The sequence below is a fragment of the Falco cherrug genome, chromosome 9 (genome assembly GCF_023634085.1).
Source record: "Falco cherrug isolate bFalChe1 chromosome 9, bFalChe1.pri, whole genome shotgun sequence".
Taxonomy (NCBI): domain Eukaryota; kingdom Metazoa; phylum Chordata; class Aves; order Falconiformes; family Falconidae; genus Falco; species Falco cherrug.
In genome coordinates, this window is record NC_073705.1 from 25,461,886 (window position 1) to 25,485,959 (window position 24,074).

A 24,074-nucleotide genomic window follows, 5' to 3' on the forward strand; every position below is an offset into this window, starting at 1 on the left:
AAAGCCTTTTAATGTTTGTTCACTTCAATGAACCTTGTGTCCTGATAACAGTGACAGAAATCGAGCTGAGGGGAGATCTGAAAAAGAAACGGAGTGGTTCAAACAGAAAAGGAAGCCCTTTTTATAAAAGCCATTTGGAATATATGTATGTGAATATTACTTTAAGCCTTTAGGAGAAAGATTTATGAAATATATGTGAAAGCAGAATATCTCTGAAAACATCTCCAGGAGACTGGCAGAGGAGGGGATTTATTAGGTGGGATTTCATTGTAGGAAAATAATGAAAAATGTAAGAATTGTTCAACAGCAAGTTTGGTGGCATACCTATAGCTTCTTGCCACTCAGCCATAAACTGGGAACGGAGCATCTTAATTTACTAGAGAGATTTTACAAAGCAGGAATTAGTACAACATAGTGGGGCAGCAAGACTGAACAGTGTGACAGACACTTATCGTTGTGCAAGTCTGACAGTGCAGTCTCATCTCAGTTTAAATGCAGTCATTATGGGCTTTTTAAGGATACTGTAGATTTTAAATTGTACTGTATCTACTCAGTAAAATGTAGAAAACCCACAACTGTTAGTTTAAACACTTCTTTATATTAAAGCCTGTAGACTACCATAACCACCCTGCACTGCAGACAAAGTCTGAGGGAAGCAATTGATCAAGAGCATTAAAAATATGTTGATGCCTGTAGTTACCAATTTATCATATCTACCCTCCTGCTCTTTTTTGTAGTGAAATGAATGATGAACCCATTCCAAATCATCAATTCCTGTAAAAGGTATACCTCCAAGTAGGAACATGCTAAAGGATTTATAAAGAGCACAGTAGGCCTGGATACATTGTCTTGTTTCACATTGCTTATACAAGAAACCTTAAATACACAACTTGATTGATCTGTATATTTCATCAAAACTTGATTTAATTTATCAAGGGGAGGATGCCAATTTGTGTCACCAACAGATAAAGTCAGGTTAGAGTCGAGCTGCTGGCTCAAACCCTGTTTTCATATTGCCTTTAATTGTACTCCCTATTCTCTTTGGCTAAAGGCACAAGTGTGAGACCCTTCTCCTCCTTTTTAAATGTTTTCTGAAAAGTTTAGGTGAACAAGACAGTAATGTCACTTACTCTGTGTCTGCACAGGACTTGCATGATAAGTGAAGTTGCAGGTTTGGTAATTTTTCAGCCTCAATGCTATAGTAGTGATCTTTTCACAGCTCTGGAGAAGTCTGATTAATCTCTGCAAACTGAATTAAGGTGGAATTTGAGGATTTTTACAGCAGATATGAGACCTAAAGCCTGTGCCACATCCTAGTGGTGCACATAGCCTGAGATATGCAGCCCATGACACAAACAGGAGTTGTGTATCTAAATTCCATAGTAACCTTCAAAAGTTTGTGTCATTTTTATTCCTGTCCCTTCTTTCAGCTGATATTTTTCTCCTTCACTTGACCTCTAGATCCCTCTATTCTTTAGGGCAGTAATTCTTTCTATTAGCAGCCGTGAAATCCTTCCCAGTTCTGCCCCTACTCCTCTGAATTGAGCCTGAGTGTTTGTCAGCTCAGGAATCATTTCAGGAAATCCTTGCTAGGGGAAGGGACCCAGTCCTTACCCATCTCCCTGACTATCAGATATGGGTGATATTTCTACAGACATCTCTCAGATGAAAGCCTCTTGCAGCTTATGAGGCTTATTCCCTGATCTGACATCTGCTCACTACACAGAAACAGTTCAGTAGTCATCTTGTTTGCCTGCAAAATAAGACGTCCAAACTCAAAGACAGGTCTCCAAGTCAGCCTAGTTTTAAGCACCTGTGTTTTCCACTGATTTAAATGAAATATCAGAAGAGCTATGCTCTTATGAATTTCATTCCACTTTCCATGAAGTGTCTCCATAAGTGAGAAGATGTATAATTCTGAGCCTGATTTCAGTCTGATTTAAAAATGCAATTCTGTTCTTTCTGCAGCTTTATTGGAAAAAATATATTTCTGAGCTGTGTTTTCTTGCTTTTTCATATATAATTAATTATAAGGGAGGCTTGTTATTTAGGGAATAAGATACTCTAATGTAAAGATGTCACATCTGTTAGATAAGAGGACAGTGAAATCTGAAGCATTACCTGTGGCTGAGCTGAATGCTGATATTCAGTGGCTCTGATGTAATTAAAGAGTACATTGCTCAGTCTGGTCAGGAACATAGGAATAGAAAACACTATTTAGAAGAGGCTGGATTGTTAATACAGAGCCTGATTCAACAAAGCACTTGAGTATGAGCTTCAGATTAAGCACACATTCTATTCTTCCTTCTACTGCAAAGCATGTTAAAGTGAGCGTATGCATACTTGTCTTGCAGAATATGTTAATTATGTTTAAAAAAATAAAACTTGCAGGGCCCACTTCACTGAGATCATCTCATAATCTTTAACATGTCTATCCTCCCAGTCCTTCTGTGACAGAAAAACCTGCTATTATCTTCATTTTTTTTATTCCAAACAGGATGTTGAAGAACAAGAGAAAAAAGACTAAGATCATGGAATTATTTAGCCCTTCAGTACCCCACTGATTTTGATAATGTGAAGGCTCCTAATAAACTTGGACAATTTTCTGCCAGTAGGAATAAGGTACTCTGAATTATTTTAGCAAATATGGGCCAAAAGTCCTAGTCCTGAAAGGTGCTTTGTGATGTTTTGGGATCCCAGCAAAGCAGCTGAGCTTTCTTCTTCAAACAAATGCAAAGTGAAACTTAAACTCACATTTCCTGATGCAGAGCAGGACACGTTTACCATACATCTAAGGTATCCATATTTACCAAGGTTACAGTAAATGAAACATTCTTAACATCTGAGCTTTTAGGTTTGACTCTCACCAAGGTGTCTTTCTCAGACTGTCAGGTGCTTAGATGTCAGTCTGAACTTGGTCCAGAAGAATATGCTAGGTAAAATTATACACAGATTAAGTAATCACATTGCTGAAGTATTTCAAGCTCCACTTAAAATAGATTCATAAGATACAGTTGGCTTGTTTTATTACAAGAAAAAGAGATTAAATCTAGAAGATTTGGGGAGAAAAATGTGTATCATTTGTTTAAAAATGAAGTATTACAACTGATGATCCAACATTTTTTCTCTAGAGCTGAAGGAACTTAACAAGATAAAAATAAGTCATGGAGAGTTTAAAAAGTACTCTGATACCACATTGGAAATGGATGGGGGGGGGGGGGGGGGGGGGGGAGAGGGAAAATGTTGATTAATATGATAAACTCCTAAATTAGATGAGTTCTGTTAATGATTTCATTCCAAAGTTCCATTTGCCTAAATCTTGGTAAAAATGCTTTATATGAAACACTCTTCCACAGTCATTGAAATCAATCAAAGTTTCAAAGATGGCAGTACAGTCCTTTGGCTGAAAATTCTTAGGAATTGACTTTAAATGTCCAGCATCACAACACAGTACACTTTCCAATTTTATTCTTGGTTCCAAGAAACCTGCCACAGGGCAGGAAAATGCTTCTGACTTCCATTAGCCTTTTCAGTAGGACTGTCATAAATTTCTTCCCTATCCTCAGGATACATCAACAGGAAGACAGACCACTGTATGCACAAATTAAAACTAATCTGTTACAGAGAAGAAAGGTAATTTTGTTTCAGTGCATTTGTCTGTGTGCATAATTTATTATATTACAGACCAATGAGTTTGGCATGGAAGAAAAAGAAAAGAGTTGACTAAAAATAATAGAAACTACATTCTAAAAGCAGCTAAAAGTTCTAATTTCCTAATGAGCTCATTTAAACCAGGTAGATGACTGTGCTCTTTGTTAAACCAATTGAAAAATAAATTGCATTTGGAAAAGCTTGCTAGCACAAATCCACATAGAAGAGGATTATATTCCAAGGAAAATATGTGAAGCATATTAGAATAAGAACTGCAATGACAAGAACACAATCAAGCAAAATAATATTGGGAGTAAATACAAGAAGCTTTGTGATGAAACACCAATCATAGAGTCCTGAAAAATGACCTAAATGGCTATCTCCAGGGTTGCTGCTTCATTCCATGAAGTTTATTTTAGGGTTGAGAAATATTTAGTTGCAGATGCTGCCTTCTAGCTCTATTAGGAATTGAGACAATGGCAAAAGGCTTAAAACATGTTACGAGTATAGTATGGCTAAACAAGCAGACACACTTGATATAGTCCTTCTAGTTACTGTTATTATTATGGCAATACTTATACGTCCTGTCAATCTGTGATTAGATTAGCTCTGCTCAAGAAAAACATAGATGAAATAAAGTAGGAAATGCAGAATGTCATTTTGTGGAAATGAAATTTCTGTCTACAGAAATACCCCATGTGCGTTCAGCTGAGATTTCACTGGGGAAGAGGGTCTGGGGAAGGTTTGATAATACGTAATGGAAATGTGTAGCAAGGCTTCTTTGATTTTTCATTTCAGACTGAATTCTGGGCATCCATTCTGCAGATTTAAATGTAACATTGAATGCTGAAATAGCTCCTATTTCTTCTTTGCGTTTTTAAATCTGTCCAAGCATAACATAATTCCACCCCCTTTCTCCCCATCATTTTCTGGTTTTAGTCTTGATCAGAAGAAAAGTAACTGTCATTACCTCAAAACCCTTCCTTCTGACACATTTGCAAAAGGGCTGCTCGGTCCTTCCCATTAGAAGGCTGGGAAGATTAGATGGAGGATGGATGTGGGTGAGGCTGGGTTACATGTACACACTGGGGATCAACGACAGAAACAGGACCAGAACTCAAAAACCTGAATCCAGGTGCAGTGTTACAATCCTGCACCAGAGCTGATGTCGACAGGGAAATAACTCACATCAGGGGATAGCTGAAAGATTTTAAATGCCTGTCATATTTGGGAACAGTGCTACTGTAATATTTAGGTCCACATCTTTCTGCTACTCCCTTTCCTGTGCTTCAGCTGCAACCTGTTCAGAAAAAGGACACCCTCTTTCAAACCTTCTCTTGGAGCAGTTCTCACATTGAGCTCCATTAAATATTTCCAAGCAAGTAAGTTGTATTGAGTCCAGACTCATTTTGTTTTCAAACACACAGACACATGCTCTTAATCTAAATACATGGTGAAAACAATGCCTTACCCTGCATGCAAACAAAAAGAAGCAACTATCTTTTATGGAAATATATTATTGATATACATAACACAAAGTAAAGCAATACCTATTTTTTAATGTCAACCCAAGCATCAGTCTTGGCTTTCTAAAACACCTAAACCCCCATATAAAATGTTATGTATATTCCCAGTTTAAAGAAAAAAAAAAATCCAAACCCTTAGTATTCAATGACAGCCTGACATTATTTACTGCAGTTGCTTAATGGTCTTCCACTAAAAAGAAAAAAAAAAACCCACAAACAAAATAACACACACCCCCCTTCAAACTAAAAATAAAATTAAATTTATTAAATAGCTTAAATAGTTCAAAAAAGTAAATTCCTGCCAGCTAAGAGATGGTCAGTAGGGTAGAATAGAACGTGATTTCAAGGATAGGCTCTTAATCTGTCTCTTAACATATTAAAACTGCTGCCAGTCCTCCTGGACACCTTAGCACCAAGAACACTGGTGTGACCATACTCCTATCTAATCCATGCCAAAAAAACCATCAGCTTCAGCAAGACAGAATGTGGCTGCAAACAGGTAACAGAGTGAAAGACTCTTTGCAAGCAGATATAAGCTCTCCCTGGGTGCACTCTGAACTTGGGTGCTGAACAGTTGCTGTACGCCCAAGGTAACAAGACTTCCTAAATGGCAAGGTGTCTTCCTTCAGGCTCACCTGTGGGCCACTTCCCTAAAGCTGATCTGTACTGCTTTTGCAGGTATTTAGAGCACAGGCAAATACCTAGCATCTCTCTGGAAAAAACAGGTATAGCATCCTAAGAAGCAACTGTAACCTCAGTAGCTTGAGTGGGAGCCATTGGAACAGCAAAAGAAACCTGTCCTTGTGCTGTTCCATGGGTCAGTAAATGACCAGGGGGTTACATTCATTACAGTTTAAACAAAGAGAAAGAATCTCACTGAACATTTAATCAAAGTCAGACTAAATCCTAACTGATATTAGCAGGGAAAGCTAAACAAAGGCAAGGCAATAGTTTTGTTTTATTTAAAGGATGCAAAAGGAAACCCATTTGTCCCAAAGTAGGTCAAGAACTTTCAAAGAATATTTGCACTTTTCCTTTGCATGTAGGGTTTGGCAAGAACTTTCAAAGAATATTTGCACTTTTCCTTTGCATGTAGGGTTTGTCATGACTTTGTATAATTACTGCAGTATGTGAAAGAGTGAAACTTTTAAAGAACTCTTTTGTTGCCAACTTTTTTGAGCTGGTTCAAAGCACTAAAGCTGGTATTTATTGTACAGATACACATTAGCTGCATTTCCCCAAACTTAGCGGGCTGGGCAGCAGAGGCAGTTGTTTTCTTTCTATGCCTAGCCTGGACAGTAGTGATGGGTTAGTAGTGCAGAGCTTACCCAGTCTTGTGCTAAGGCTGCAAGTTCCATGTGCAACACAGCAACTTGGTTGTCATACTGTGGATTTCAGGGTGAGGCAGGAGGTTCAACTTCTCAGGCATGTTGCTGAGACCTGTGCAAGTGCAAGTAGTTTGTTATTGCTTTATGATCTAAAAAATTTCAAATAAGTGTAGCCATACTGATGTTATCTGTCTATACTGCTGGCACTCTAAACCCAGTGATGTTGTCTCTAATAAATTATGAAAGTATGATGGGTATTTATTATCTTCTTGCCCTCCGTACCCTTCATGGAAAAGGTGGAGTGGGGCTTTTGGCAGAAGAGAGTTTTGAGAGAAGTCTATATCTTGGGAAGTGCCATCGCAAATGAAGATTTAACAGTGAGACCAAGGACTGAAATACCTCTTAAACCTCCACTGACTGCAAATGTATGCTCTTGCCAGGAAGGTGAGTGCACCCATGGCCAGAAGGAGCACCCACTGACATCTAAAATGTAACATTAATTGTCCCCTCGAACCACATCTATGCAGATCAACCCAGAGCTGATTACTACCTTTCTGTGCTTCAGATTTCTTTCTTCCCTGAGATTTCCTGATGCCTGTGACAGCCCATCCAAAGTGTCCCCCTGATGCCAAAGAACACCGTTCTGCAAAGGCAGCACCGTGGCAGGGGATCAGTGTCACTTTGACTTACCCAGGGGTGCTTTCTGCAGCCGACTGTCAGCAGGCTGTGAGGCTTCTCTCCTCATTACTGCCCCAGGTAGGGATGTGGTGTGGGGGCAAGCACAATGTATTTGCCTGTTATGGCTGTGCCTGCCCGGGCACTGGAATTACCCTCCTGCTGACGGCAAGGGAAGAGGGAAAATCAGAAACCCTGAAAAGAGAACACTTTACCCTTTCTCAGTAACTAGAGATGTATTGTGCCCACACAAGGGAAGGAAATTTCACAGGTTCTCTGACTACTTTCATCCTTTGGGCAACAAAATGCAGAAGTGGAAATCAGTAGGACTTCTTGTGAGCAGATAAAAACCAGAAGGGAATTTGAGGAAGGCAAAGAAAGTTAGGGATTCTGTCAATCAATACGTAGGTGTTTTTTCTATCAAATGATACTGAACATTTATGATAATCCTCCAGGTGCCCTAAAGAACTACTATTATGTGACAGACATGGCAATAGACCATTAATTATGGGTTAACAAATACCAGTTACATCAGGGTGTTGACAGAAGCAATTTGATAACAGAAACAGCACCATTGTATTACAGGCAGAGGGCCAAGGGCCATTCCCCTCTGGCTGGGTCACAGGCAATTCCCCTTTCCCCATTCAGAGAATAAAGCACCTTTCTGTTGCCATGTGGTCCAATGTGGTGGTCTTTCCAGTCAGAAAAGAATCAGTCTTTAACAGCTAAATAAAATCAGCAGGTTGACCTGGTCAACATAGTTACAAAGACACAAATACTGTTGAATGTCTCAGGTTTTGGATATCTAAGATGAGATAGATCATTGATGTATCAGACCATAAAGGAAATCCTCCTCCTGACAAGGAGCCTCCAACTTATATTTCCAGAGTTGGGATCAGAAACAGCAAGTTCTTTGACCCAGAAGTTTAGTACAAATCTGAGTTGCTTACTTACACTTCTTAATCCTGTTCTTTCATAAAGTCATCCTATACTCACAAGATTCTATTAAAATATTCAGTGCCTTCCACTCCAGAGATGGCTGCATTTCACAGGTGAGTGAAATGATCACCGCATGCAATATCTGTAGAGCACTTGCTGAACTTCTGTAAACTTTATTATTACTGATTCAATCTGTGTAAGAGGAAAAAGGGCGTCCAAATGGCACTTAAGATGGAATAAGGAGCCCTTCATAAAGCTATTAAGAAATTAATAATTACAGGAAGACAGATGTAATTACATCCAGAAGATCAATGCAGCTTTTAATGAAGAAGAATTTCAAGACCCTAAATACAAATTGAGATAAGAAACTTCTGAGACTTTCCCATGTACCCCCTGCTAGATAAACGTAACCAGACAACAAAGGAATTCTGATGTTACATAAGACAAAATTATTCTGGGGTCCTACCAGAAACATTGAGGAAGCTGGTCTGAGCTCCAAAAGCATGTCTTATGTTGATATATGATTATGCTTGATGTTTACAATTGGTCCTAGTAAGAAAAATTTTAGTGTGCTCACTGCAGATGGGGAAAAGATATAGAAAGTTGCCTCTTGTTCAATACAGCTTCTGTTTCTCAACGGAGATGAAAATCCTTAAAGACTCCTCAAAACTTAAGGAGTTGTAAAAAAATCATTGCTTTCCACCCTAAAGAAATCTCTATTTAATGTCATGCAGGTTATCACCAACCCTTGCTTGTGGTTAGAGCTAGAAGACATCAAAGGACACTTGCATGTTGAGTGTCTGTGTTAAGACTGTAGCTTGGCCCAGGAAGAGGAGGGACAATGCCATCGCTCCCTCGCTCTCCTTCATTCGAATCCCCTGGGCTTAGTGTGGGCAAGCAAAACATGATCAAAAGAGCAATTCCATTGAGCCAGAACTTTTCTTTAATTCCTCTCTGCTGTGGAGAAAGTATACAAAAAGGAACAATAATAGGTGACTCGTATATAATGAGGAATTATACAGGAACATGAGCACAGAGGAAACCAAACTGAATCAGCAAGCCCACACATGATTTAAAGTAAGCCTACAAACCCCAACCACTCCACTTAATGTCCAGCAATGAAGCAGATGCCCTTCACACAGGCACATACACACTACAGACGATTGAGTGCTTTGTCAAAATACTAAAGAAAAAAAAAAAAAAAAACAAAAAAAGAAAGAAAAGAAAAAAGTCCCTAACCAAACCAAACAAACCCAGAGCATCATACAAACAGAGCAAGGGGGAATACGCTATTGCTAAAATTCTAGGGTCCTGAGAAAGAGCTGAAAATGGTGATACTTGGAAGGAGTGTAAGCATCAGCTACAGAAAAAGACAAACAAATAAAAATAGGGTTTTTGCCAATCAGCTCTGGAGAATAAATTCTTTCTTGACCTTCTCTCTTTCCACGCCTTCAGCATTCCAGTACCTCTCTGTGCTGTCCTTTACTTATGACTGTCTCCAAATCCCATAGATTTGCACCCCAATAGGAGAAGTAACAAATAATTCCATACTTGCAACATATCTCCAGTAAGTAAAAAACTTAATTAAAAGCAACGCTTTGTCTGATCAATGGGGGGAGTTGGAGGGGAAAAATAATCAAACTGTTCTTAGCACAAAACAGACATTGAAGAATAGCTGCAGCTAAAACATTGCAGAACATACTGTGGAGAACAATTCTTCACTCACTAAGAAGGGTGGGAGCGAGCTCTGCTCCAGACCTGCAGCTGTTACAGCTCTGCAGACTTTGCAGGAAGCATGCTAATTTGTACCAGCCAAAGATCTAGCTTACAGGGGAGTACGTTTGAAGGAATTTCCTGGTCAATACCTGTTTGAAGTTTGTTTCCTGCACTCATCAGAGAAGTTCATTTGTTGTGATGGCAAAAATAAAAGCCTCCTCTGAAGAGAAAGAAAATCCTCAATTATCAAACTACTGGCTTCAGCAGTACTTTCTGAGAGAGAAGGTAAAAGGACAACCTTTCAAGAGGTTTTGAGGATTAGTGGGGATTTAATAGAAAAGGTACTGTAGACAGCAACTTGTGTCAGTAATTTGAGACCTGAATGGTCTGATTCAACAGGACAGAAGAGATGAGAATCTGACACTGAAAAAAAGATTCACCGAAACCAGAATAGTAACAGTATGAAACAGCAAGCCCAACTTCCTTTTCATAAAGTCAATGCATATTCTCTTTCTCAATCTGCTTCAGATCATGGTTACAATATTACTTCTGAGTGTACATTTGTCAGTTGATAAACATTATAGACAATATGTTGACTTGTAATATGCTGAGCATCTGGCTATGGGGTTCAGCTTGAAAAAACTCCCTGTTCTTAAAGCAGCAATATGCTTAAAAATAGAAAACTTTCACTAGAAAAGGATTGCTTAGCACTGTATCAGATGCAGCCACAAGGTGTGTAGAAAGAGGTACGGAATGCCCAGCTGGGAAACAGGATGTCAGGGACTTTGTCTGCTCCCAGAAAAGGTCTTACATGGTATAGCCCTCAATAGCCAAGATACATAAGATTATTGATAAGAATTTGAAATGGAAATTTGCAAAGACATAAGAGATGCAGAAGACAGCAATTTAAGCACAAGATTGTCAACCCACCCATATGAGTTTCCTCTTAGTGGTGAGTTCTTTTTATTGTATTATGGGAGAGACTTTTGCCGGGCCATGGGTTTTCGAATAGGACTCAGAACCAGGTTGTCCTTCATACACAAGAAGTTATCAGACTTGACAGCCTTCTGTCTATAGTATTCCCAGATGGGAATGGAAAGGGATTAAATCCAGGAATAGAGTTTACAATGTGACTGTACTATCCACTGGGTTACTAGGTCAAAAAACTCCAGTGGGTTATTAATATTACAAACAATTTCCTTGGCTTTACTTATGAGCCAAGAATATGAAAAAGATATTTCAGATTGAACAGAACATTTTGTATGATACAGAAGACATGCTTTTCCATTTGTTTCAGTAATAACCCTCCCCAATTAAACGTTATCAGAGCTGGTATTTCCTTTAATTTGTTGGTGTGGGTATTGGATGAAAAATCAATTGTTAATTTCAGTACACAAATAAGTGTCCTCAGCACTTTTTTGTAGGATAATGAATGTACTTAGCATGATATGAACTTCAATGACAAGATCTCTGTAGGGTTTTTTTGGGGGGTGTGTTGTTTTTTGTGTGGTTTGGTTTGGTTTTGGTTTGTTCCTTTTGACATGTCTCATGTATGAGACTTAGCAGAAATGTTACTATCTCAGCCTGCTGCTACACTTTGCTATCAGAAACCTGCCTGACATGTTCCTGTGATGTGGACAGAAAAATCCCCTCTGAATTGCTTTGATTTCCATTGTTCTGTTCTTCTTTTAGGCTCTTCTCCTCCTCCTCCCAAAAAAGGACTGGTACTCTTTGGGCAGCACTCATGCGGCACTTGGAAGGTTATTCACTAACTGAAACATACTGCATTTGGGCAGCCTTACCCATACAAACTTCTGAAGCAGGGATAGGAAAGAGCTGACCATGCATCTCCAGTGCTCTGTCCTCTGAGTTACTGGGCAAAAAGAGGAAAGGAAACAACCAAATCTAATTCAGCTTTGGAACTCCTACACATTGATTTAAGTCTTCAGGGACAGTCTGTGTTATCACCGAAGACAAAGAAGCCTATCCTATGTGTGTCCAGGACCACTACATTTACAGTCCTCTTTGTCTTCATTAGCTCTCAAATTATTTTACCACAAAGGGATAGCAAAAATGAGGCAACATCATTTAAATTCACGCCACTACCTAGCCATACAGAATTGCAATAAGTGTTGGACCCCCCATACATAGTCAGTCTCCAACAAAATCCGCTACAATCACTAAAGACAGGGTCCTGCAAAGCATCCAGAGTTTCTGTGTGTGGTCTGGCAGCCTTCCTACTGTGCCAGACTTCACAGGAGTCCCGTATGAATCCCTAGGCTCTCGGCCAGGACAGCCAGATACAGGCTTTGGGAGCCTGTCAGCTTCCACTTTGGAGTCTGGCATTGGTTGGTCTGTCTGCATTAATGCAACTGAAACTGCAAGTCCATCTGTGTGGGGTCACCTATGTCCTGGTTTTGGCTGAGATAGAGTTAATTTTCTTCTTAGTAGCTGGTTCAGGGCTGTGGTTTGGATTTGGTGTGAAAACAATGTTGATAATACACCAATGGTTTTGGTTGTTGCTGGGTGGTGTTTGTGCTAAGTCAAGGACATTTTAGTTTATCAGGCCCTCCAGCGAGGGGACTGGAGGGGCATAAGAAATTGGGAGGGGACACAGCCAGGACAGCTGACCTGACCTAGCCAAAGAGGTGTCCCATACTATGGGACAACGTGCTGAGTATATATAAGCTGGGGGAGGAAGAAGGAAGAGGAGGACTTTTGGCATTATGGCATGTGTCTTCCCAAGTAACTGTTACACATGATGAAGCCCTGCTTTTCTGGAGGTGGCTGAACACATCCTTGCCAATGGCAAGTGGTGAACAAATTCCTTGTTTTGCTTTGCTTGTGTGCATGTCTTTTGCTTTACTTATTAAGTTGTTCTTATCTCAACCCTCAAGTTTTACATTCCTTTCTAATTCTCCTCCCCATCCATCTGGGTAAGGGGGGAGTGAGCAAGCAGCTGTGTGGTACTTAGTTGCCAGCTAGGGTTAAACCATGACAACCCATAACCTGGGCAAAGCGGGAAAGGTGTTTCAGATAAGTCCACTTTGATCTTATCTGTAGCTATAATAAAGCATTGGTCTGTAGTGGCTGAAACTGTTTCAAGAAGCATTTGAGCCTGTTGAAGACTGTCCTAGGAGCTCAGTTTATACTACTGAAACAGGATTGAAATGCATGAGTCATGAGTGGTGGTGGTCTGAACAGGTGACTGTGCTCTTCAGTTTTACTATTACAAAGATTACTTTTCACTACTCAACACCTTCATGTACTAAAGAAGAGAAGACATCCTACTGACAAATATTAGCCATGCACAGGCATAAAAAAATTATGCTGATTAAGCAGCTGGAGTCTCATTGCCTATAAAGATTTTTTTGTCTTTCATTCATATTAGAAATTACTATGATCACCTCGTTGCCTTTTCCCTCCATCAAAATGTTCAGGACCTCTTAAGATTTCTCTTACTTCATTTCCAAAGCAGTAATATATCAGTCTATGCAACATAGCTTAAACATGCCCATCGTATGGATGGTAAAACAATTCTGATTCTTTATCAACAAAACCATCATTTTACTTCCACCTCCTTTCTCCCTCTTCCTCTAGTGCCCCTCTCACACTCTCCACGGTACATTAGAAGGAGCACTCTGACAACAACAGAATTCATTAGTCAAGCCAGGTACTGTGGCTTCATAACTCATTCCCCTTGTTACTCGCTATTGAGTCACGGGGCAGAAGGTGGGTGTCTTGATCTTGAAGGTAGGACAATGATATAATCTATTTCCATCAGGTGCTGGAAAAAAGGTTACAACCTGCCTCATACAGAATTCAACTAGGAATCACAGAAAGGGGAAGTAAGTTTTTGTTAACTCACATAGATGCCAGAATGCTTTCAATCTATTTCTGTTTCATCTCTTTCTTCCAAAAGATTTTTAAATAATCACAACATTAGATTAGTGATTTTAAAACAGTAGGTGATCAATTTCATTTCAATGCCTGGGGAAGAAATTTAGATTCCCTGATGTTTCATGGAAAACACCAGAGAAGATTCAATTGAGAAGCAGTTCTGACACTAACTAAGTTATCTACCCAAGTATTTCTATTACACCGCTGTCTGGGCATTTTTGTATCATGAAGCATTTCCTGCTTGTTCAGTACAAAATGTGGACAGACTCAAGCAGACAGGGCTTCCCCTGTTTGTGTCTTCAAAGGCAGAGCTGTACAAAATTAAAGTTAGTGTTTGATATATTCTATTTGACTTTTATTTCTAAATATTTGAGGGAAAGACATTACAAAAAATTAATTTGACATGTCTGGTTTTTAAGCCAGTGAATGCCAGGAGGGCATGCGAGGTTGTCTTCTGTTAGAAATTATCAGCTGCCTCCATAGAGGAGAGCCAGATGCTGATCTAATGCTGTGTTAAAGTAAAAAGCAATTATTTTTTTTTTTCCTTGAAACATTCTGAACATTTTATTTCCTCTGATATTTGGAACAGGTGAAAATAAATTTTCTTTCTTTTCTTATTTGTATTCTATGCATATGTGTGTGGGTATAAAAATCAAACTATCTTTAAAAGGTTGATAAATGCATATGTAGAGAAGATAGTATTTGGAAAACAAAAGTTTTACCAAAAAAAAAATAAACATACTGATATTCCCAAATCTAGACATGTCATTTAAATTTACTGTTCTAACAAATTAACCTTTTGAGGCAGTTTGACCTTTAAGTACCTGAATTTTGTGCAAAACTATATCAGCTTGCAGTGATAGCTTGATTTTCTGATGCTACCATTTTTCCTGATAAGTCAAGAACCATCTGGAAGAAAAATCCATGTTCTGATGCTTGATGGAGATAATTTCTTGCACATGGATTTATGTCACATATTTATGTTAACATTACCAGATCTATCAGTTACTTTCCATAAAGTTCAGGTTCCAGAAGTTCATAGGGGCATTGCTGAATAATTGAACCCATAGCTTCTTTGTGTCAGTCAACAATGTTTTTGCTCTAGCTTCATATTCATTGTGGCCATAAAGAGAGTTAATGAGAAAATAAAGTTGAAGCTGCATCCTCTGTGCAGTTGGCACATATTTGATGGGTCAGATGGTCTTGCAGGAATTGCTTATTACTTCACTAATTTCATCTACTGTCTGCATCACATCATTAATCTAAAGTGCAAGATCTTCACTTTAGGAGTTTGAACTGGTTGGAAAAGGAGGGTCTCATGGTAAAGATACTGAACAAAGGAGATATTTACTTCCCATCTTCCATTTCATGTATTCTTGATGGAACAGTAACAAATTCAGATCTCCCTGTTGGTGGGTGTCTCAGAGCTGTATTGTAGATTGTAGACTGAGAAAAGGCTTCTCAGCCAGAAGATGTGATGAAAAGAGTGGTCAAGCCGCCTTCTGAAGACCACATCATAAACCTGAGGTCAGCACCTGGAGAGGATGTTAGGTGCACGGTTTAAGAAAGCAGTGAGGGAAATTCCATCCAGTAATTGATGCAAAGTCTTTTGCAAAGTAGCTGACACAGTTGAATTTAGACTTGCAGCTTCTAGTGATTGGCACTGAAATGGTGCCCAAGAGAAGCGCTGACTGCTGCCCACTCTACCTTTCTACCAGACTTCATCACCCTCTTAGCTGAGGCAGCAGAACGAATGATGTGTCCACCTCTGAGCCTCTGCAATTCAAAGCCTGATGTATTCACTTCAGTGTCCACCTGGAGAGGTGCCTAAATCTGTGGAGGTTACATCCATCCCTCCCATGGACAGCGCAGGGTTCACAGAGCCAGCTCAAGTTTTCTCAGCAGTGGAAGCAAAAGTAAATGTTACCCCTCTGGGCTGAAAAGTGATGCCAGCCCTCTGCTGTCCTGGGAAGCAGAGAGGAAGGAGAAGGAAGGAGGACTGGGACAGGCACCTGGCGTTAGAGACACACACAAAGCTGTGCTGCCTGTTTTTGCAGCTCTCCTGAGAGTGGGATGAGTGACATGGTGAGAAGCCACATTCAGCACAGCCATGGGTCTGAACGCCCCAGTCCCGCTCAGCAGCGAGCAGGGATTTCTGTAGCTGTGCCACAGCAGTGAAGCCACAGCTTTCTCAACAGCCCATCCCAATGCTCAAGGAACCTCTGCCTGCTGTGCCATCACCTGGTCCTTCATTCTATGTTTTTAGGAGGTGTTGCACCAGAGCTAGCTTTAAAGTAGCTAAAAAATACTGTGAGCATGATGACTGAGGCAGCAAGAACTCAGCAGAGACCGGCCAGCAAAAATCTCCATCTTTCTCCTCAGTTTCTCTAAGCTGTGTGGGGCCGGCAGCTGGCCAGGGCACAGCAGCACTCTCCTGCTGAGGCTGCAGAGCAGGCAGAGGAAGAGGAGTAATTTAGCCTCTTTGGTTACAAGATGTAAATGAATATAATCCTTTTGCTTGTTCAAGGTGGAGGCATGTATGTTCCTAGGCAACCATGGCTTTTGGGGGAATTTTGGAACTCTTTTGATTCTCTCTCCTAAGGCATAGACTGAGACCTGACCATTTCAGTTTCCTACTGAATATTTATTACTATTTTCTGCTGCCTAATGCTTGGTACAACTGGTCCTAAGTTCAGTGAGGAGTTTTATGCACCGCCACTAATACAAACTATGCCTTAGCAATAGTAATGATGAATTCATAGTGATAGAAAGTGGAGATTTCCAGCTAAATCATAATAAATTCAATAAACCTAAACCTGGATAACCTACCGTGCATTCAATTACAATGCTTGCCTGCCACAAAAAAAACCTGCTTACTAAAAACCACCACCCCATCCCCCAGAAAAGAAACCAAGCTGTCCTTCCAAGGAGATTACTCCTTTCTGCCGCCCCCACCTACCGCTGTTAGCCCAACAGCAGAGAGAATACATGTGAATTCAAACTAGGTCTTCCTTGGAGGGATGCAAAGGACAATCTAATGCATAATGCTGTGGGAGTGATTTGTAGTTTCCCCCAGAGCGTGAGCTGATTTGTTATGAATAGAACTCAGCCTGCTGCTCTGTTGAAAGCCGAATCTATGTGACTGATTTTCTTTTAATGCATTTATGGTAAAGAATGATCCTGCATTTGATTGTGTGACTGATCACCCTGACACATACAGCTGATATTCTACCTGTGCAATCATAATTTTACATGTACTGAAAAAAAGAAAAAAAAGCTATGGCTTAGCTGACTGCCTTACTTTCTCATTTCGCTAGTGCAAAGGCCATCTGATTCAAATTCTTTAAAAACACATCAGCTGAAAAGCAGCATTTTGTGTAATCATTTTAAGATTGTATTTGCAGTGTGGTTTAAAAGGATAGCATATGTGGATTTTGACTTGAGAAGCCACTTATTTGAAAGTTAGAACTTGGTTAAAATATCTGGGATTATATAATTAATTCTTGGATGTTCTTGTTAATTAATGAAATTTTTAAAATCTTGTAATTTTCCTTGAGTAACCAGATATAAACAAAATCAAGTTTTACATTTCAGGCCAGAAACTTACTGTCCCTGGAGGACTAGGGGAATTAAATCCTGATGTATGAAGTCATCTCTATTCCAAGTGCTTAAATAGTCTTTTCTCTCAGGATCTGAATAGAAATTATTTGGCACAATATAGTGAAAATAAACCCTGTATTGTCCTTACCTCTGCTGGCCTTCTTCCGTAGATGACTGTTTTACAACTGAAACAGCCCTTCTACACAGCGACTTCTGTGGCCAGGGACAAGACCCAGAACAAAGTGGTTCAAAGCACAGGTAGAGTTTTCCTGACATGGATCTGGCCCACAAAGGAGGAACACTGGTGAGTTCCCATTCTGCAGGGGATGTGAAACTTATTTCATAAAAGTGTAGACACCTGAGAGAAACGACATCAGATAATTCACCCAGGGCTGACCCATGGCTAGAAAAGGAAGGAGATCTTTAAACAGGTGAAAATGACAATGGATAGAGAATAGAGCATAATATCTTTCCCTCCTGTTTTCTGTGCATTAAACAGAGATGATATCTTGGTTTTTTTCTAAGGAACATCATTCAACTAATTCCATGCCATCACTCTCCCAAACCAGAGAAAAGACTAGGGAGGATGTAACTACTAGAACTGGCCAGAAGTGACCAAATCTTAGCAAAGTTTGGTCTATGTTGTGTTCAGATACACGTGCTCAGAGAAAAGTCAAAGTCATCCACCATTCTTTCTTTAGTAAACACTTCCTTGTACATTTGTTTTGGTTTTGTTTGCTGCATCACTATTACCTGAATGATCTAACCAGCACATTCAAAAACTACTTCTCCCCACTCGTAATCATTTATATGGATGACTCTGGTATCAGTCATCTGGGAGACAGTCAGTCTCATCTGACAGTGTTATTTTAACTATGTTGTTTCTGATTTTTAAGAGGCGATGATAACATAGCTGTCAAGCATTACATGAGCATCACATACAAACACTCAGTGACGACTTAACTGTGCTTTTGCAACAAATGTAGTAGTAGCATGAAGTTATAGTGATCTGTGAACAAAGACTCTAATTGTAAGTTTCCAGGGATCTGTTTATACTGACACAATGGTTTGAGCAAAACGTTTATATTACATCTGAGTTAGCTAATAGCAAATTACCACTGCTATAACTACTATTAACAATATTGTTGGGAGTTTATTTTACACACACACCATACTTCCTCTAGCTATAAACTCACACTGTTCACCCACACATTCACAGTTTAGGAAAATATCTCCTATTGATTTCAAAGGAATTTAGACACCCAAATAATTTTTGAGGTTCTGACCCATAGGTAATTTTGTAGATGAGGCTAGAATTGGATGTGACTGTTTCTTAGATACTATCAAGCAGCCATTTGTCTGTTGAGCTGTAAAAAAAGAGAAGAGAAGGCTCCAGGGAGACCTTAAAGCAGTCTTCTAGTGCCTAAAAGGACCTACAAAAAAAGCTGGAGAGGGACTTCTTAGTAGGGCCTGTAGTGACAGGACAAGGGGTAATGGCTTTAAACTGAAAGAGGGCAGATGTAGCTTAGATATTAGGAAGAAATTCTTCACTGTGAGAGTGATGAGGCACTGGCACAGGCTGCCCAGAGAAGCTGTGGGTGCCCCATCCCTGGCAGTGTTCAAGGCCAGGCTGGATGGGGCTCTGGGCAACCTGGTCTGGTGGAAGGTGTCCCTGCCCATGGAAGGGGGGTTGGAGCTAGATGACCTTTAAGGTCCCTTCCAATTCAAACCATTCTATGGTTCCATGTAACGGTTAATTGGTGATAAGTGGGTCAGGTGTAATAAGAAAGAAGCAATCAACACTTGCTAATTTTTTTAAAAGGGGAAAAGTCTTTTGGCATTAATCCCTGTGATTCATAAGAAATAGAGGCAGTCTGGCAAAGTTTAAATGATTGAAAATGATGCCCGTGGCCTTCTGCAAAATCTGATTACAGCTCAAATGATCGATGGGTTGCCATTAACAGAAGGAAAAAAAAGTTCAGAAATTGAGTCAAGTAAATCAAGAAAGACCTTTTGAGTTTACAATGAACACTTCAACATGATTCAAAAAGTGTTTTAACCAAGATTTCATTTTCTGTAAATGTATGTTGCCTTCAGAATATGAAGTATTCATTTTCACAAGTCCCTCTTGAGCCAAGCTTTTATTTGGCCTGAAAAGATGCCCAACTTTCCCTGCCAGCTTTTCAAGGCTTTCTTTGATTTACTTCAGTGACATTGGGAGACTTCAGCTTCTGCATCTGAAGTCTGGCACGAACTCTCCTCTTTTCGGTTATAGGTGGGTCAGATGCATGAAACTTTGAAGGTCTTATTGCGCATTCTGAATTCCTTTTCTTCTTTTAATATCTGAAAGCATTTTTTTTTTTAAAAAACAAGGAAACTAGTTTCAGGTTCGTGAAAATATGCTATGAATTCTTGCAATGACAGGCAAGTATTCCGCTGCAAAATAACAAGAGAAAAGAAAAAACTGAAAATAAAATTGTTCCAGCATTATAAGCAGTGGAGCAACAGGTGTGACTGGCTCACTGACTCAACTGAGAGACCGAGATGCTTTCATGTTAGGAAAATATTTAATAAGTTTTTAAAAAAATCAGAAAACTAAAAAGTAGGAGGGGTTATTTTATCCTAAGTGAAATATTTCTTTTTTGTTTTGAGTTTTCAATTAACATTGATTTATTTATTTATTTTTAGAGTGGAGCATATATCAAAAAGAGAACAGAAAGTCTTTCCATTCAAAATGAATGTATTCATTTTGTTTGACAAGAAAAATATTATTTTCATTTACTGAGAGAAGAGGGAGAGCCTGCCAGTCACATTACTCCAGAGAGAAACTGTCTCAGGCAAAATTACAGCTCATCTATTAATGTTTGTCCTAGCCTCAAATGAAGACCCAGCTGTACCATTTTGTAATTTTCCTGTAACATCAGTATCTCATGCCTTTTATCTCAAGGGATCTGAAGTCTTAGCTCTGACACAGAGCACCTGTGCAAACCAAGGCCAACCCTGGTCTCTATTAATTCAGAAGAAATAATCTGAAATTTGCAGACAGTGTCTTCATAGTTATACTGAATGCCACTTCCTTGGAGTTTTTCACCAGAGATTAGAAAGCTTTCTACAAAATCTGGTTTTTTGCTGGTGAGCAGAATTGCTCCGAGGTGTCACAGGGAGGGTCAGAACAGCTTTCAAGTGAATTTTTAGCACACCTGAGTCTACTGCCAAAGCCCGGACAACGTTGTTGCCATTTTTACCTCGGAATATGCGGGCTATACATGAAAAGCCCTGAAAGCACATGTATCACCAAGGTAGCATTTGGGAAATTTAAACTAAACCAAATCACATAAAGCAAACAAAAGAACAATAGACAAGCTCTTCATTTACTAGGTCTCCTAGAGAGCTCTGTGACATAAATAAATGAATTATGGGTAAGTTGATTTCAGTTTGGTTTTTCTCACACAGTGTAATGTAGTTTTTTGTTCATTAAGAAATAAAGCATAACCTGACACTTTTTGGGGAATAGGATTATAAAGATGTGATTTTATGTTAGACTGTTCTATAAACAGACTAATTCCCAGATTTTCAGAGCAGTGACCATTTTGATAAGATACCTGGAAAGCCTCATGATACCAACAGTATAACCTTCATAATTATGTTATTATTGAAAAGATGGCAACATAAATGAATACATGATAGAACTGATAGACAGATAGGACTGACAGAGTACAGAAGTACACATAATCATAAAGGTTTAAGACTGATGCAGAAAGCAGATGAACAAAATTGAGCATTTAAGTAACATACTTCAGAACTCTGTATGCAAGTCCTTGTGGTATTCTTGTCCAGAAAAACCAACATGGGTTTATGGGCAGAAAAAGAACTGCCAATTTCAGAGATACAAAGGGCTGTGGTGAGACTATCTTTGCATGTTCACAGCACATTGTAAATATCTCTTTCTTTCCTGAAGTGTAGCATCCCAAGCTGATTTTTAACAGCTCCTCCTCATAATGCTGAAGACCCAGGCCTGATTAGGCACCAAAATCAAATTCCTTGTGAGACTCCTTCTCTCCTTCCTCCCTGTACTTCAGGGCTAGAGCATCCTTTGCTGCATCTCACCTTGAATACTGTGTTCAGCTTTGGGGTCCTCACTTCAAGAGGGACACAGAGGTGCTGGATCGCATCCCAAGAAGGGAAACTGAGCTGGGGAAGGGGCTGGAGCACAAGGCTTATAAGGACCAGCTGAGGGAACTGGGGCTGTTCAGCCTGGCCAGGAGGAGGCTCAGGGGGGACCTTATTGCTCTTTACAGCTCCCTGACAGGAGGTTGTAGGCAGGTGGGGGTTGGTCTCTTCTCCCAGACAACAAGCAAAAAGACAAGAGGGAACAGCCTCAGGTTGCTCCAGGGGAGGTTTAGATTGGATAATCGGAAAAATTTCTTCACTGAAAGGGTCATCGAGCATGGGAACAGGCTACCCAGAGAGGTGGTGGAATCACCGTCCCTGGAGGCATTTAAAAAACACGTAGATGACGGTTGGCAACGTGGTTTAGTGGGGGACTTGTCAGTCCTGGGTAAACAGTTGGACTTGATGACCTTAAAGGTCATTTCCAACCTAAATGATTCTATGATCTCTGGTGGGGATCCAAAGTGTCTAAGAAGAAATTTAGTCTGCTGCTCTTGCAGAAGGGCCACTGGGAATGGGAAACATCCTCACTGTGAAATGACTCCTTCTGCAAGAAAGCCACTAGAGGGAGCAATGCCATCAGAGCTGCCCTTTAAATAAACCTATTTAGGATTGCTGGAGCAGCTTGGTGTTAGCTCATTGGAAGAGAAGTACTGCTTCTTGAGTAATATTTTTAATTAAGCAAAGACAGCACTCCAGCAATCATGGGACTGATGATGCAGCAACCTGCCAGCTTCATTATAACCGAAAACTTATTCCTAGGTCTGTCCTGGATTGCTCTTCAAGCACCTGTATAACAGCATCATTCCCCTTCATTTCCAAGGAGACTGAGATTCAGTTTGGTTTGGAACCACAGAAACACTCAGGCAAGAAGTTGTAGCAGAATTGGGACCATTAGTCAAATGTGTAGGACTCTGAAGTTTTCTGGCTTGTCACCATAGCCTTTTGTGACAATTTACAGGGCATAACAGTGTGCCCCAAAGGGACTAATTGAGGCTTGCCTGTTCCTCCTATGCTGATCTAGTACAGCACATAAAGCTTGGACATAGAAGGCTAACTAGTAGTCATCGATGAGATTCCTTAACCAAGATGACACCGCTGCCAGGTCATCATTTCCCTGCCTCTGAAGCATTTGATTGGAAAAGCCCAGTCTTGAAATATTGGATTGGTACAGTTCCTTTCAGCCTTATCCACGCTGGCTCACAAGGACAGCCCCAGAAATGCACTAGGGACCAGCCTCACGGGAAACTGTGAGCTAGCCTCAAAATACAGCCTCCACAGCACACGCTTAGAGCGGCAGCTGGGTCTCACATACTCACAGCCCACAAGGTGAGTTAACACCTTAGGAACTCCTCTCCACAAGGGCTGTATTAGCTGGGCAGCCATGTGGATAGAGGTGAGGCACAGCACTCTCACGGATGGTCTGGACATGTCTTCTCCAGCATCATATCTATGTTGGCTGCAATTTTTCAATTGCAATTCATCAAAAGATGACAGTGTGGCACACTGAGCCTAGTCTCTGCAGTTATAGATAACATCTATAGACCAACTCCATCTTTGAATTAAAGAGGTGTTTCCCCCGTTATCGGATGTAGACTCCAGAACAGTCCTGCTCCAATGGTTAAAAAAAGAAAAAAATTTCTATCATATGGTTAGACTAGCTTGCTCTTTGGTCAATATCCTCTTCCTAAAATCTTTCTTTTCCCTATAAAACCTGCCCAGTGCAGGACATCATCTTTGCTTGAAGTAGGCTTTTTTCTTTGAGTAAAAAATGCTCTGTTTTCAGTCTCTTAGAAAGACTGGATTAAAGTGTCCTTTATTGCTGACATGATTGTTTGATTTTAACTCTTTGGACCAGGTATGGGATCCTAACTGTACTTACTGTGTGATGACACGCACCACCACCTCCCTGGCATGTAGTAATGTCACAAAATAGTGTGCAACAGGCAGTGGGGATGACTTTTCACAGCAGTAAGAGCCAAGTACTGTTCCAGATGCTGCTACTAATCTCCAGCATGAGGTCTGCAGATTCCTGCTTCTCCCCTTTTCCTTCAGTTACACAGGTGTAGCAGCTACACTTGCCTCCTTTACAGAATATTTTCAAAGATACTGAAAAAATTGTACTATAGCTGAGTATAGTACTTTTCCACACTATCTTTGCTTAAATTTGCCTTCTGTATACTACATGTAAATACAACTACAATTTGTATTTAATGCAAATATTTTATCCTCTCCTAGCATAAGGAATTCCATCAATTGAAGAAAAATTCAAGGCTTGTGGAATTAGGGCTATGAAGAACCTCCAATCTTGAAATAACCAATCCCCCCATCTGTTTTAATTTAAAACCTGCTTAAAACCTATTTTCAAGTTTCCAGAGCAGTTATAAGGTGCTTTAACACACATGAAGCAAATGAAATTATTCGGTAATGAAAGGCTTGTCATACATCATTAGGATCCTCCTCCTACCTATAGGGCCATTTAGGAAGCTGAATAAATCTATCCAGCTTTATAGCTGTAAGAGACGGTACATTAAGTTTGCTGGTCCCAGAGTGCCTGAAGAAATCCAAG

The 24,074-nt window shown here is 40.0% G+C and overlaps 1 long non-coding RNA gene across 17 annotated transcripts in view; it reads right to left on the minus strand.

Moving 5' to 3' along the window:
- LOC114015826 (uncharacterized) overlaps window positions 1–24,074 on the minus strand; it is a 114,928-nt gene that overhangs the window by 35,552 nt on the left and 55,302 nt on the right. For 16 of the 17 annotated variants that reach the window (XR_003559970.2, XR_003559969.2, XR_003559983.2 and 13 more), the window contains exon 2: window positions 6,506–6,617. This is a non-coding gene — a long non-coding RNA (uncharacterized LOC114015826). Of the gene's footprint in view, window positions 1–5,310; window positions 5,368–6,505; window positions 6,618–24,074 lie in introns of all 17 variants that reach the window. The other variant, XR_003559974.2, reaches the window with a different exon arrangement.